The sequence below is a fragment of the Meles meles genome, chromosome 3 (assembly GCF_922984935.1).
Source record: "Meles meles chromosome 3, mMelMel3.1 paternal haplotype, whole genome shotgun sequence".
Lineage (NCBI taxonomy): Eukaryota > Metazoa > Chordata > Mammalia > Carnivora > Mustelidae > Meles > Meles meles.
This window is the reverse complement of record NC_060068.1, coordinates 114,229,472-114,245,449: the sequence shown is the minus strand read 5'-3', so window position 1 is coordinate 114,245,449 and position 15,978 is coordinate 114,229,472.

Genomic DNA, 15,978 nt, shown 5'->3' with positions numbered 1-15,978 from the left:
AGCTTTGTTTTTCCTTCTCAAGATCACTTTGGCTATTCACTGTCTTCTGTGGTTCCCTACAAATTTTCATTTTATTTGTTCTGTGAAAAAATGCCATTGGTATTTTGATAGTGATTACATTGAATCTGTTGATGGCTTTGGGTAATTTGGACATTTTAACAATATTAATTATTTTAGCAAAATTAGTTATTACAATTCATGAATGCAGTATATCTTTACATTTATTTGTGGCATCTGCAATTTCTTTAATCACGTTTTAGAGTTTTCAGAGTACAGGTCTTTCACCTACTTGGTTAAATTTATTCCTGGGTATTCCATTCTTCTTGATGCAAATATAATTTTTAAGAATTTATTTTCCTATTCATTATTAATTTAAAGAAATGCAACAGATTTCTGTATATTGATTTAGTGTCCTGCAACTGAATTCATATATTACTTCTAATAGTTTCTGGATGAAGTCTTTAGAGTTTTCCATGTATATTATCATGTCACCTGAAAATAGTTAAGTTTTACTTCTTCCTTCCCAATTTGGGTACAATTTTTTATTTTTCTTATCTGACTGCTGTGGCTAGGCCTTCCAATATTGTGTTAAATAAAAGTGGTAAGAGTGAGCTTCCTTGTCTTATTCCTGATCTTAGAGGAAAAGCTTTCACCTTTTCAACATTGAGTCTGATGTTAGCTGTGACTTTGTCATATATGATCCGTATTATATTGAGGTACATTTCCTTTATACCCACTTTGTTGAATTTTTTATGATAAAAGGATGTTGAATTTTTCAAATTTTCTGCATCTATTGAGTCATGATTATTATCCTTTGTGTTGTTAATGTAGTGTATCATGTCAAATTATTTGTCAATTGATTGAACCGTCCTTGCATCCCTAAATAAATCCCAGTGATCATGATTATGATCCTTTTAACATAGTGTTGAATTCAGTTTTGCTAATATTTTGTTGAAAATCTCTGCATCTGTGTTCATGCATGGATATTGGCCTATAATTTTCTGTGTTTGTAATGTCTGTGGTTTAGGTATCAGGGTAATTTTGGCTTTGTAGAATGAGCGTGGAAGTGTTCCTCCCCCTTCACTTTTTGGAATAATTTTAGAAGGATAGGTATTAACCCTTTAAATGTTTGTTAGGATTCACTTGTGAAGCCATCTGGTTCTGGACTTTTGTTTTTTCAAAAATTTTTGGTTACTGATATTAAATTTCATTGCTAGGTATTGCTCTGTTCAGATCTTTTATTTCCTCCTGATTCAGTGTTGGAAGATTGCATATGTCTAGAAATTTATCCATTTCTTCTGGGTTGTCCAGTTTGTGGGCATGTAATCATTCACAGTAGTATTTTATGATCCTTTGTATTTCTGTGTTATCAGTTATAACCTTTTCATTTATAAGCCCTCTTTCTGCTTTTCTTGATGAGGTGTCAAGTTGTGCTTACTTTTTCAAAGAACCAGCTCTTAGTTTCATTAATCTTTTGTGTATTTTTTTAGTCTCTTTCATTTACATACTTTGATCTTTATTATTTACTTCTTTTTTCTGACTTTGGGCTTCGTTTTTCAGTTCCTTTAGGTGTAAGGTTAGATTATTTGAGCTTTTCCTTCCCAGGGAGGATATGACTCAGATACATGAAGACTCTCTGGGATTTTCAAAAGGATATGGTCATGGGAATATATGGTAAAATCAATATCATTTAAGGCTCCTTTTACTTACTAATTGTGTCCTGCTGTGATGTCAGAGACTTTATCGGGAGAGGGTGTTTCTCAGGTGTCAGATAAGGACTTGAGCCAAAGAAAGGTACTAATTACACAAGGGAATACCAAAGCCTAAGTTGGCATAACAACTACAGAGATAAAATGAGATTTACATTCTCTTTAAACATTCCCCATATAGCAATTTGTAGAACTGAAAAGACAGAAAGAGGGCTTATAAATGAAAAAAACAAAATTTTAGAGGAGAAACTTGGACTACATTGTAACAACTCTGCTTTAGATATTCAGAATTCAGAATTGACCTTGTAAATTCCAAACTGAAGACTTCTGTGATAGTTAAGTGATTTCTATTAGTGCATGTTCTATTAAAGGGAGGAAGAATAGCTGTTTTTCATTACAGTAGTTACATAAGTATTTACAACTATGTTATTCAAGAGTAGAAAGATTGGAAAGCAATTACATTTAAAATTCCAAATTTGGAGAATTGAGATGTTCTAATAGAAGAGGAAATAGAAAAAATTTAAAGCTTTACAGTATTGGAAGCCATTAAAACTTGTTCTTAGACTTTGAGAAATCTAAATACCAGGAGTGTATTCATGGCTGTTTAACCAGCAAGAATAAATGGATGAAATTTAACAATGGTTTGAGCTTGTGACATTTTATGGAAAAATGAATACCAAACTGTAGAGCTGTCTTTTTGTAGCCCCCTTAGAATAGAAGACTAATTTTGATGTATTATAGCACATTTGCTACAACTGCTAGCAGGGACAGAGAACAACAAAGTTTGCTTGAAAGATAATATTCTTGAATAAGTCACTTTGAGACTTAGTTACTTCATTTACAAAGTTAATAATATCTGGCCATTCCTCCTGAAAAAGAGGAGTGGATGTTGAATAATTAAGCCTGAGAAAAGGTCAACAATGTATCTTGCATATTGCCTTTAAAATAATGCTTTGTGTATATAGCAAACATGTCCCAATTTTTTTAGACAACTATGTCATTAATATTGCTTTCTGAGCATTCGTTCCTTTTCCCTGGTTTTAGGTTTAGCAATAGTAACTATCTTTACACAATTTATTTACACAGGAGCCACAGTTTTTGAAGATTCATTGTTCATTGTCCGTGCAGTGAATAACAATGAAGAGTTTTACAAGAGTTATCCTTTAGCTTTGTGAATAAATTCTGACTAACAGGATTAGCACTTACTTTTAAATTTTGATTAATCTTAAGCTTTTTCTAAGCAGTTTGTAAGGAGTGTGAGCTAGATTAGATAGAGCAATATCAAGAGATTAGGAAGGGAAGAATATTGGCATAAAATTTTATGTTGGACTTTTATCCATGTCAAAACTACTAAAATAAAATCAAACCTATTAGAATAGGAAGATAATAATAATAAAATAAACACAGCAATGGCAACAACACTTTGGAAAAGCCAAGTTATTGAATATTACATTTGTTTTTTTCTTCCAAGCATAGCTATGGTTGTATTTTTCTGCTTTTCCAGTGTCTTAGTTTGTACTTGCTATAATTTACTGAATTTACCAGATATGAGTAAATATGCTTATTGGGAGATGCAGCCACCAGGAGCCCTACATGTTCCTGCACATTCTTGCTGGCAAATCCAAAATGGGAGACCCTAACCACTCTTTACCGAGGTCATTTCTCAGGGTTATGTTTGGAGCAAGTAACCATGACAAATGTAGTAATGTCTCTCCCTTGACAAAGAGCAGGGTTTCTTCCTTTTTCTGTAAAAATAGTGAATATCGTAAGCTCGGTGTTCCTCTCCTGGAATGCAACCCAGTAAGACAGAGACAGAGAAAGCAATTAAGAATGTATCTACAACAGCCCAGAACTAAAATTTTAGGGCACTGAATCCTGCTAAGATAAAAGATGGAAAGTCTATATGGATGTAGAAGTTCCATGCACTGCCCATGAAAAGTACACAGCCAGCCATCCAACCCAGTCTGCAGCCATCCTACCCAGTTTGCAGCCATCCTAGAGAAGCATAAGACCTGGTCAAATGAAGTGCACATCTTTCCTATGACTCAAGTAATTTAACTCATTTTGAAAAAGAATAAATATTAATAGCTTCCTTGATCATCCTTATTCAGTGTATTGTTTGTGATGGCAAGAAACCTAAGATAATTTGAGTGTCTTTTTCTGCAGATTAGTAGGTCAAATGTAAAGGATGCACATCAGGGAGTCCAATGTTGCACTTAGAAGCAACAGACTAGATACACAGCAATATGATCAAATTTAAATCTTAATACTAAATGTATAAAGTAAGAGTTAATGACAATAACATATATCATTTGCACACATTAGAAATACATACACTCAAAACTTCCATTTTGTAAGAACTCATGTATTTATGAATGTTAAATGCATGAGAAATTATTTCTGTGGTGGCTGAAATGAAAGATGAAAGAAAAGAATAAAAAGATGAAAGAAAAGAAAAAACTATGTTAAAGAAAGAGAAGATTCTTGCTTAATAAGATTCTTAATAAGCCAGAAACTGATGAGTATTAGTATAGCACTCTATGCCCAAGGTTAAAAATGCTTTTGTATTTATATGTGCTAAGTTACAAATACTAGGAGCTCCAATAGGTAGTGTGGATGGTTCAGGCTTGGTGAGGGTTACCCAGTCCTTCTGGTGAATTCTCTCTCTCCCTCTTTAAAAATATGTTCTTGTGTTAAGAATGGGGGATATATCCACCACCCACTTTAAGTGTACAATACATTATTGTTGACTCTAGGTATAATGTTGTATAGTAGTCTCTTCATCTTCATTAACTGAAGGCTTATGCCTATTGACTAATAACTATCCATTTCACCCTCCCTCCAACCCATAAAACCACCATTCCACATGGTTGGTCCTTGAGGACATTATGATAAGTGTAATAAGACAGGAACATAAAGAAAAATTCTGCATGATGATGCTTGAATGGGGTATCTAAAATAGTCAAATTAATGAAACCAAACACTGAAATGATGGTTATTACCACAGTAAATAAACAAATACACACACACAGGTGATTTATTTCCTCCTCTAAGGCCACAAAAGAACCCCTCTTACTCTATGAAGTAGTAAGAGCTAACATATTTACTATGGTGAGTAGGAGCAGAATGGAAATGAAGCCAAGGTCTCCTGAATGGAAGAAGGGACTAAATTGTACCAAAATAGCTTTTAAAGAATAATTGGCTTGAAAATTTGTACTTACTAGGAAATTCTCTGCTTTAGGATTGAAAATAAACACATGAAGAAATTTACTTTTATTTAGAAGATATTCATCACCTAGGAACATTTTATTTCAAGAGTGTCAAATATTAGGCAGCTACTTAAGGCCCCAGTTGGTGGTTGAGGGAGAGGTTGAGGTGAGAACGGTGTTCACATTTCTAGTGCATAACTCTTCAATTGTGTTTCGATTTGATTTGGAACTAATTTCAGTTCACCTCTTTGTGCCTCATCTTCCCCTTTGTGTCTCTTCATCGCTAAATGGGTATAATAGAAACAGTGTCTACCTCATGGGGTTATTAAAAGTAATATTTTGATGAGTTAGTATTTAAAAGCACTTTGAATGTGGCCTGGCATATACTACATATTATATACATCCTAAACAATAAATTTGAAATGCCCATAGCTTTATGCACTTTCTCTGTTCAGTTTTATTTGAAAGATTTTGAGGTTTTTAACAAAGATAGTGGGAAGGGTGCCTGGGTGGCTCAGTCGGTTAAGCGTCTCCCTTCAGCTCACATCATGATCCCAGGGTCCTGGGATCAAGCCCTGTGTTGGGCTCCTTGCTCAGTGGGGAGTCTGCTTCTCCCTCTGCCCCTCCCCCTGCTCCTTCTCTCTCTTTCTTTATCAAAGAAATAAAAAAAAAATCTTTGAAAAAAGGGAGGGAACTACTTTAATGAAATTGGAAGAATTCCATTTTGCTAGGAATACTTATTTTTCATTTATTTTTATTAAGTTTTTATTTTAACTCCAGTATAGTTAACATACAGTGCTATATTAATTTTAGGTGTACAAGAGAGTGATTCAACAATTCTATACAATACTAAGTGTTCATCATGATAAGTATACTTTTAATTCCCATTACCTTTTCACCCATCTCCCTACCCACTTTACCTCATGATAACCATTAGTTTATTCCCTCTAGTTAAGAGTCTGTTTCTTAGTTTGTCTCTTTTTTTTTCCTTTGCTCATTTGTTTTGTTTATTACATTCCACACATGAGTAAAATCACAAGGTATTTTTCTTTCTCTGACCATCTTATTTTGCTTAGCATTCTGCTGTATAACTGCATCCATGTCCTTGCAAATGCCAGGGCTCCATTTTGTTTTGTGGCTGAATAATATTCCATTGTATATTTACCACATCTTTATCCACGCATCTATGCATGCACACTTGGGTTGCTTCCATAATTTGGCTATTGTCAATAATGCTGCAATAAACATAGGGATGGGTGTATCCCTCTGAATTAGTGTTTTCTTGTTTTGGGGTAAATATCCAGTAGTGTAATTACTGGATCATAGGATAGTTCTATTTTTAATTTTTTAAGGGACCTCCATACTGTTTTCCACAGTGGTTGAACAGTTTGTGTTCCCACCAGTAGTGCACGAGGGTTCCCCTTTCTCCACATCCTCACCAACCCCTGTTGTTTTTTGTGTTATTGATTTTAGCCTTCCTGACAGGTTTGAGGTGATGCCTCATTGCAGTTTTGATTTCCCTGGTGGTAACTGATGTTGAACATATTTTCATGCATCTGTGGCCATCTGGATGTCTTCTCAGGAGAAATATCTGTTCATGTCTTCTGCCCGTTTTTTATTGGATTATTTGATTTTGTGATGTTAAGTTATATCATTTCTTTATATATTTTGAATATTAACCCTTTTTGGATATGTCATTTGTGAATATTTTCTCCCATTCCATAGTTTGCTTTTTAGTTTTGTTGATTGTTTTCTTTGCTGTGCAGAAGCTGCTTATTGTGATGACGTCCCAATGGTTTATTTTTGCTTTTATTTCCCTTTCCTCAGGACACATATCTAGAAAGATGTTTGCTATGGCTAGTGTCTGAGAAGTTGCTGCCTGTGCATGGGAGTAAATCCCACCTGATTGTGGTGAATGATTTTTTTATGTATTTTTAATGTATTTTTTATGTATTTTTGGATTCAGTTTGCAGTATTTTGTTGATGATTTTTTTTTTTAAATCTGTGTTCATCAGAGGTATTGGCCTTTAGTACTCTTTGTTTGTGGTATCTTTATTTGGTTGTAGTACCAGTTTGATCCTGGCATCATAGAATGAATTTCGAATTTTTCCTTCCTCTTCTATTTTTTGGAATAGTTTGAGAATAGGTATTAATTCTTCTTTGAATGTTTGGTAGAATTCACCTATGAAGCCATGTGCCCCGGATATTTGTTTGTTGGGAACTTTCTGACTAGTGATTCATTCTCCTTGCTGGTGATTGGTCTGTTTAAATTTTGTTTCTTCCTGCTTCAGTTTTGGTAGGTTATATGTTTCTGGAAATGTATCCTGTTCTTCTAGGATTTATAATTTGTTGGCATATAATTTTTCATATTATTTTCTTACAGTTGTTTATATTTCTGTGGTATTGGTTATTATTTCTCCTTTCATTTATGATTTTTTTTATTTGGGTTCTTTTTTTTTTAAGAGTCTAGCTAGAGGTTTATCAATTTTGTTGTTTCATGCAGTAAGCCTCAGGGCTTACTGTATGAAATATTCTTTCTTTGAGCTTCTTTGCATATTAAAAGCTGGAGGGATCACTGGGTGGCTAAGTCAGTTGAGCATCCAGTTCTTGTTTTTGGCTCAGTTCATCTTCTCAGAGTTGCGAAATCAAGTCAGTCTCCATGCTCACCTGGGGAGTCTGCTTGTGATTCTCTAACTCTTCCTCTGCCTTACTCCCCCAACAAGAATAAATAAAATAAATCTTTTTTTAAAAAAAGTTGGAGATAGTGCCCTGACAATGAGAAATACTTTATTCTCTTTTGTATGTGAAATTTTTAAAACTTTTAATTTGTTCAAACCTCTTAATCAGAGCTATGAAAATGCAATTAAAGTATTTAATACACTTAAAAATAGAGTTAAAGGGGCGCCGGGGTGGCTCAGTGGGTTAAGGCCTCTGCCTTCGGCTCAGGTCATGATCTTGGGGTCCTGGGATGGAGCCCCGTGTTGGGTTCTCTGCTCAGCGGGAAGCCTGCTTCCCTTCCTCTCTTTCTCTGCCTGCCTCTCTGCCTGCTTGTGATCTCTGTCAAATAGATAAAATCTTTAAAAAAAAAAAATAGAGTTAAAGTATTTAACATCAAAAAACATGTTGTTTCATAAAATGCTTTAGTCAATGTGTAGTAGCCTATGGAAACAATGACTTGTTACACTGCATTAGAATAACGAGAAAGCCATCTAAGAAATGCCCTGATAAAAGATTAGAATGCCCGGGTTTAGTCAGTGTTAATATGAAAAAGATAACACTGGCAAAAAGTAAAACTTTGGACTTAGGGAAATGCTTCCAATACAGAAGCTGCTGTGGCTTTGATTTTATTTTCTAGGTCATTGTTTCCCGAACTTGATGCTAAACCCCCAGTGGGACTGTGAAGATATTGTGAGTGTTCTTGGTGATCAGAGCAGAAGAGATCCAACAGTGGTAGATAGCAGTGAGAGACTGCAGGCAATTATATAAATGAACCTGATGCCTTCTCTTCTTGTCCCTCTCTCAGTAGCTCCAAATCAACATGCTTTTAATCTTTTCAGATCTTCTACCTTCCTGAAAGAGAGATGAGTGCTCTCCCTTTTTTACCCTTCTCCTTAATAATTATAGCTAATGACTATTGAACGATTGCTTTGTGCCATGAGTCGATGTAGTATATGTGCATTAGATAGATTATTTCATTTAAACCTCAGCATAATTCTGTGAGATAGGTATTATCTTTTTTTTTTCCTCCAGATTATAAATGGAGAAGCTAAGTCTTGGGGAGTTTTAGTGATTTCAAAGTCATTCAGCTAAAAAGAGATGCTGCAGATTTTCAACACAGTCAGCCTGAATGTGGAACCCCCAATCTTTTTTCTCTATTCTCCTTTGTTTTCATTATTAAATGGTATTGGACAAAATGGCCTAAGGACCATTTCTCTATCATTATGAACTAGGTGGAGGACGGAGAGTAAGCCACCTCAGTGGGACAACTCAAATAGAATATTCTGGTCTTTTCCAAATGGCAAAAATGTTTCCTACACAGATTAAGAAATGCCCTTTAGAATCCTCAAACTCTGATTAAGAATTACTTTCTCTAGGAGAGAAGGAGAAATTTTTAAAATGCAGCAGATATGGGAAGGACATAGAGGTTGATAAAAATTTAGGGACTTTATTAGTTAATTCTCTAGCTGCTCAGGCTGCTTTGACACAGTTAAACATTTTGGGCAAGGATGTCATCATTGTGGGAGAATTTTTCAGTCTTTTTTATAAGGATGCTAAAGTGTCTCTGTCTCACCTTCTCTTTGCTTCCTTCTGCTATCTCTTGCTTCTTATGAAGATAATTCTGCAGTACTGTCATCTTTAGAAGGAATTAAGGGACACAATTAACAGCTGAATTCTTCCAAATGAATTCCAAACTTAATAGAAATGAGATTTCTAGTAGTGGTGGCAAAAAGAGTTGGGGCATGTTCTTCCACAGTTTTTTTAAAAACCAGACAGTACTATTAAAGACAGATAGTTGAGGGCACTGGACAATATCCGAAAGCAAACGGAAACTTAGGGGGAAAATACTTTTGAAAGACTGGTATTGTGTTTGTGAAGAGCTGCACATTTGTGACGTTTGCACCTGGAGTGCTCTCCAGTCCCAGCCATGACATAAGAAAATCTCAGCCTTCCTATTGTAAAGAAGGAAGAATTCAGGTTTGGAGCAACAGAGACACTAGTATGTTATGGGGGGATTTTGGAGAAAAACACATTTACCTAACAAATTGTTTCACTTTTACCCTCAGATAGGATTTGGGGCTGTCTTCCTACTGATAGACCATTCTCTCAGTGCTCTGAGATCATCTGTTATCTCATATATTGTGCTTATATTATTTGTTTTTTTAAAAATAAATTATTTGTTTGAAGGAGTATTGTAGAAGGAATCCCTGGGCTGCTGAGGCAAAGGTCAGATGAACAAAAACCTTGTTGCCTGATACTATCCTCCCTTTAGTACTTACTAACTAAAAAACTTATACTGATAAAAACTAAAACAAATGGGCTCAATTGTACTAAATAAAGCTGTATGTATCTAATGATGTGGTTGCACAACCATATGAATATACTGAAAATCAGTGAATTGTATAATATGAAATGGCAGATTTATGGTACTTGAATTATATTTCAGTTGAAAACAAAGGTGCCCCAAATAAACAAAGGTGAAAATAAATAATGAAAAACCTTAAGACGCAAGTAAGTGAAGCCATATGATAATTGACTCTCTCTGCTTGACTTATTTTACTCAGCATAATCTCTTCCAGTCTTGTCCTGTTCAGGCTTTTGATGAATTGGATGAGGCCCATTTACATGGGAGAAGGCATCTCATTTTACTCAGTCTACCAATTTGAATGTTAATCTCATCCAAAAACACTCTCTCAGAAACACTCAGAATGATGTTTAACCCAATATCTGGGCACCTCATGGTCCAGTCAAGGTGACATATAAAATTAACTATTGTAGTAATTTATAGTGAACAAGGTCTATCTGGTTAATCGCTTTGGCCTCAGAGCTGACCTTGATTAGAAACGCACACCTCATAACCTCATGTTATGTTTCTGGTTTGGTGTAGGTTGGGCTGGACTAAGTTCTTCTTACCCAAAGATTCAATAACTGCTATAGTGAGGATATTACAAAGCCACCCAGGCAAAAATAGAAACTGGTTAGCATTCCCAAGTAATACTTGCCCCCCCCCCGCAAAAATATTTCTTCTAGATAAATGCCTTGAGCATATTAAAATCTAGTTTGAAAAATGCCAAGGTGACTGTTACACAGGACAACCTTGGCAAGGACCATAATAAAGAAAAAAAATGCTATGAGAATACAGGATAAGGGATAGAGAAATGCATTTTAATTGTGTCTTGAGGTTTTTCATTATTTATCTTCACCTTTGCTTATTTGGGGCACCTTTGTTTTCAACTGAAATATAGTTCAAGTACCATAAAATCTGCCATTTCATATTATACAATTCACTGATTTTCAGTATATTCATATGGTTGTGCAACCACATCATTATCTAATGCCAGAATATTTTTTTTACCCTCAGGGCAGCTCTTTGCTACATATAATGTTTTCTTGAATTTCACCATCCTATAAAAATCTAAAGGCATATACAAATGCTCCAGAATGAATTTATTGGTGAAATATGTTAACTCATAAATGTGGACAGAGAAGCAGTTGCTTTTTAATTTACTATACAAAACCTTTTGCCTCATATGGTTATGTCATCAATAAGTTATCAATTTGGACTATTTGAGAATGAAACTATCAACTTCTCCTACTGCATCTTTGCCCTAACATTTTTGTAGAGGTTTACATGTTCATGTTATTTTCTGTCAGCTGTGTGACTTTTCCTTGTTAGGGTCACAAATTCAGTTATTTTTACCAATACTTTCCTCTGTTTTGGGATTCCAGTTGCCTTTTAAAATAATCAACATCTTTACTTGTTAAATGGCTGTAATTTGTGGTCAGGGTCTCCTCAGTTTAACAGCAATCACAGCTGTTTAAAGCTCTTTCCATCAGACTACATGCAATGGAAGATTGACCTGGATCACCAACCCATGTAATATCCTTTGATAAGTATCAGTTGTTAATTATAAAAATGAATTTTGTTTTCTGTCCATGACTCTTGTTGCACCAAGACAGCAGAATGACTTAGATTATAAATAATTACTTATCACTAACCATATCAGAATTGTTTATACACCTAGGCCTAGAAATCTCCTTTTTTCACCTCAAAGCTTGTCTCCAAAATTCATCACATTGCACTGTCATACATGTCTGCAGAACACAAGCAAGTGCTATATAAAACAGAAGAGCATGATAAATAACCAAATATCAAATTTTCAAAACATACAGCGTGACAGTACAATTTACTTCCAGTTGACCCAATCTTTGCTTTGCAATGTTTGCAAGAGCAAGATGTCAAGGAGAAAACTGAGCCATAGCCTGTAAAAATCCCTTCCTTAGAGTAAGGTCTCCCTTTGTTTCTCTGTTACAATATTAGAAATTGTTGGCCTTGGGTAAAGGGAGAATGGGGAGGTGATGGGAAGAAGAGGCTCTCTTCAATCTACTGTCCTCCCTCTGTGCCATCTGCCCCATTTATTATTGGCTATCCCTTTCATGTATCAGTACCAGAAAAGGACCCAAATGAGTTTTGTCTTACTAATTTCTAATAATGTTATATTTGTTTAATAGTCAACGTGGATAACCTTGAGCCATCATCAGTAGGAGATACATTTTGGGTTATTTTTCTGCTGGTGCTAAGCTGTCTTGCCTTGGAAGCTGTGTGCTCAACAGTATTTGACCTAGATGGCATTTTCGAGCTGCTGAGGCAAAGGTCAGATGAATAAAAACCTCCTTGCCTGGTACTAACCTCCCTTTAGTACTTACCAACTCTAACTGCCTTTTTACTTGTTTTCCCCCACTGAATTGGATGTTCCATGAAGGAAAGTTTTTTTCTGATTTACTATTAATTCCCCAATAGTTTATGAAATACCCTATAAAGCAAATGTTTCCTAAGTGTTTACATCTTGAGTTAATGCTGAACCTCTAAAACATCTTTACATCCTCCTGCTTCATATTTATTTGTGAAGACAACTACTCTCACAGAATGTTCATAGCAGTCTTATTTTAATAGTGGCAAACCTCAGGAGGCACTGAGCAAGAGCCTAACTCAAAAATACATTAAAGTCCCGCTCTGTTAATGGCAGAATCAATGTAATTTTTTCTGGTGAATCAGAAACAACTCAAGTACCAGTCAGTATATTTTTGTGTGTATTTTGGCCCATGGGCTATAAACAAATGAAAAGTAATTTTATCCCAGCTGAAGCAATCACTTTTGAGGAATCTCAGAGCCTGTGGTATCTTGAGTTACTGAAAATATCTCAACTCTGGTGTCTCCTTAAGACATACATCTGTACACTGTGCTCTGCCAATAGGGATTATTTAGCCATTTGTGATGATGCATCATAGGAAGGGTACAGAATGTTGTCCTTCCTCTACCTCAGACTCTGGGGATATTTGCAGGAAATGAGATACTTTACTTTTGAGAAAATTCATTGGCTCTAGTTATTTGTTTCCTAATTCAAAGCATTCCTTTGCCTCTGCCATGGGATATTATGGAAATTCCCAGGGCAATTTTTTTTTTTTTTTTTTGGTCAGAGCCACCCCTGTTGTCTTTTACTCTCAAGAGAAAGTCATAGCATCGGCGTGACACTTAAGAGCCAGTTGACCCTTTCTTTGTCCTAATATTAACACTTGTCACCTGATAATGACATGCTACAACTTACCACAGCCTTATTTAGTACAATTGAACCCAACTGTTTTCCCGCATCTCTCTGATATCCTCAAGATCACATTACTAATAGTCATCATTGCTTTCTTATAAGTCTCTATTACCATTTCTTTGCCAGCATTTCTTGTTTCTAATTCTTGTGTTGATTATCATTCAGACTCACTATGTCTACTTTCATATGGTACTTCCTTTTTTTAGGTCCTCTTTTTCCCCTTCCCTTTTGGATTTTTTCTTTTCAGAGTCTTACTTTGCATAAACTCTTTGGTCACAATGACCTACTTCCACTGAGCTCCTGTTTAAGATCCACTTGATTGAGAAACTTTTCCTGAACCACATTACACCAAAATTATGTGGATGACTAGAAAAAATACTGTCTGAGTTTCAGAAAAAATTTAAAAGGGCTTCTGTGGCTATTTCTGTTCCCTGAAGTTGCTCAGCATTTGCTAAATGATCTTCTTAACTAACTGTGTAAAACTGGCCTTCCTCAGAATGGTGTGAAGGATGAGAGGGAAGGAATAACTCATCTTTTCTCCTATATCAAAAATGTAGTGGACAGTCCTTAAGAACTCTTATGATAGAGCTGTTATGAATCACACCATTTTACAGCTGAGATAACCAAGTCCTAGAATGAAGTTTAATTTCCAGTCTACACAGCTAACAAAGAAGGAACCAGCACTCCAAGCCAGGCAATAGAATTCCAATCCCAGACACCTGGGTGGCTCAGTGGGTTAAGCCTCTGCCTTCGGCTCAGGTCATGATCTCAGGGTCCTGGGATCGAGCCCCGCATCAGGCTCTCTGCTCAGCGGGGAGCTTGCTTCCCCCTCTCTCTCTGCCTACTTGTGATCTCTCTGTGTCAAATAAATAAATAAAATGTTTAAAAAAAAATTTCCAATCCCAAACTCTACTAATTAAATGTAGTTTGATCTCTGGGTTAGGTTTAAAACGGATACGTTTTCCAGTGTTATAATTTTAAAAAATAGTTGGGAGAGTAGGTGGGGGAAGAAGTAAGTTATGTAATAATATATGATCTTGTTAATATCAATTGGGTCTTATTAAGGGCCAGCAGACTTATAGAAGCTGGGGATATGTCAAGGGACACTCACACTAGCCTTGTCCAATATTGTAGTTTCCATTCACAAGAAAATAGAGATAATGGTCAGAGCTCTGAGAGAAATAAAGCAAGATGATTTGATGGTAACTGTGGAGTGATGCTACCTTAGATGGGGGGCCTGAGAAGGCTTTTCAGAGGAGGTGACATTAGTACTGAGAATTCAGTAGTTCGTATTTTATTCATTATTATTAAGAATTAGAAATATATGGGCACCTGGGTGTCTCAGTGGGTTAAACCTCTGCCTTCAGCTCAGGTCAGGATCTCAGGGTCCTGGGATCAAGCCCCGCATCAGGCTCTCTGCTCAGCAGGGAGCCTGCTTCCCCCTTTCCCTCTGTCTGCCTCTCTGCCTGCTTGTGATCTCTGTCTGTCAAATAAATAAATGCAATCTTTAAAAAAAAAAAAAGAATTAGAAATCAATGTTTCAAAATGTGTCAAAAATTTGAAAACAATATGAAATCCTTCCAAAGCCAAAACAAAACAAAGCAAAAACAAAATTTAGTTACGCATCCTCTTATTAAAAAACAAAAGTAGAAAAACAATTTCCAAGATTCTTTTCTCTCTTTTATCCTTCTCTTGCCCTCCCTTTTTTTCAGTATTCAAGAGATATTTATTTTTTCACTATGTTTTTATCGAGTTACGTATAGACAGAGTTTCAGAAGTTCAATAGTTTTGAAAAAGCTTAACAGGAAAAAGAACTGTCTCTGTTACACTCATCCCCACCTATAGTACCCACATCTCAGAAACAACCACCTTCAATCTTTGCTCTTTTCTCAGGATTTTCCCTTTACTTCAAAATAATAGGTTTACCCAGTTCATTGATTTTTCAGTTTACTATGTTATGTATTGATTTATTCTATTGAAATTTACATTTTAACTTTCCTACTCTCTCCTTCCACATTTCCTCTGTCTTTTAAAAAGAGTTATGCCATTAGTTTTAATTTGAGCAATTGAGAGCTATTAAATCTTTAATCAATTAGATCATTAGAGTTAATGGCTCTGAGTTTACATTATGATGGGGAATGAGATAAATGCTATTCACATATGAGCCATGTAGCTGATTATGATTGCCTTTCCTTTCTTGTATATTCTTTTGTCTTCAAGTGTTAATGATTGACCTACCTGTTTATTTATTTAAGTTTATTTATTTATTTATTTGAGAGAGAGAACATAAGCAGGAAGGGCAGAGGGAGAGAGAATCTCCAGCAGACTCTCCACAGAGCATAGAGCCCCATGTGGGGCTCAGTCTCACAATCCTGAGATCATGACCTGAGCCAGAGCAAAGAGTTAGAGGCTTAACTAACTGAGCCACACAGGCACCCCTGACTCATTTTAAATTTTGTTTTTTACATATGTATCATTAATTCATACCCAAACTCTCCCTCAGAACTATAAATCTCCTTTCAAACATTCAAACACATTCAATAGTCTATCATTTTACTGTTTTCTTGGAAATGTTTCTCCTTGAGCCTGCATTCTCTTGCTGTAATCTGAACTGGTTGATTTCTCATCATTCTGAGACTCCCATTTTCCTATTTTTTTTTTAAATGGGAAGCTGTGTATCTTGGATTTCATGTCTTCCTTTATCTTGGGTTAGTAGGCCAGATAATGGCCACTCAAAGA